General features: G+C 48.3%; 1 protein-coding gene across 1 annotated transcript in view; it reads right to left on the bottom strand.

Moving 5' to 3' along the window:
• Positions 1 to 927, bottom strand: part of NID1 (nidogen 1) — a 79,027-nt gene that overhangs the window by 55,433 nt on the left and 22,667 nt on the right. The window lies entirely within an intron of this gene.

Here is a 927-nt window from a genome sequence, read left to right as displayed (position 1 = left end):
GATGGAATAACAAAGATTTGCTGTTGTAGGAAATTTGTACAGACTCTGTCGCCCTGAGTCTAGCTGAAGTCGATGTACTGTAGGTACAAAGAATCACCAAGATAAGTTGACCCACATATGAAGCAACATAAATGTGAAAAGCTGTGCAGGGATGAGGGTCTTTGAGTCTGACTGCAGTTCAACTATGTTTGCAAAGAAAAAAAAGCATCGTGTTTGCACGGGAACATGATAGTGATTATCACTCTCAGAATATATACGCCAGTGGAATAGGGAGGAAAAACTTTAGGCCCCAAACTAGCAAATCTTATGGGTAGATTCACCTCTTTCCTTTCTTAAAATGACCCCACTTCAGAAGTTATGTCTTTATCCTCTCTAACTTTGGGGGTGACGTAGGGGGGTAGTTTCCAGTGTCAAGTGCAGATGGAGATCCTGCTTTCTGCAGTGCTTCCACTGATGGAGGCTTGGCTGGGGCTCTAGGTGGGCTGGGTGGTTTGGGAGATGGCAGGTCCAGGTAGTCAGAGCAGTGGCTCTGGACCTGAGCCCCAGCACGACAGCATCCAGGTCTTGGAAGTGACCAGAAATGCAGGACGCAGGCTCCTCCACCTCAGCCATTCTCAGGAATGGGTCTCCAGCATGCAAGGTCCAGCATGCACTGGTGGGCTGGCCTCAGTAGAGCAAGGGCAAGGCCACCACTACCCCAAGGAAACGTCCCCCAAACAATCTGCCCACATGTCTGCTAAAGACTGAACGTTCCCTGGCAGGACACAGTCTCTAAAAGTCTCCAAGAAATTCAGGTTTCCTAAGACTCATGAGGACGATGTTCCTTTTCTTGAGCAGACATCACAGAAATGTCAAGTATCAGTTTGGGGTTGGTTTGGGATTCAGAGGCTTGGTAAAGACAATGAGGCAACCTGCGAGTCCCCACTT

The sequence above is a fragment of the Galeopterus variegatus genome, unplaced genomic scaffold (assembly GCF_000696425.1).
Source record: "Galeopterus variegatus unplaced genomic scaffold, G_variegatus-3.0.2 Scaffold2721, whole genome shotgun sequence".
NCBI classification, from domain to species: domain Eukaryota; kingdom Metazoa; phylum Chordata; class Mammalia; order Dermoptera; family Cynocephalidae; genus Galeopterus; species Galeopterus variegatus.
The sequence above is the reverse complement of the archived record's forward strand: the minus strand, read 5'-3'. Positions and strand labels throughout refer to the sequence as shown.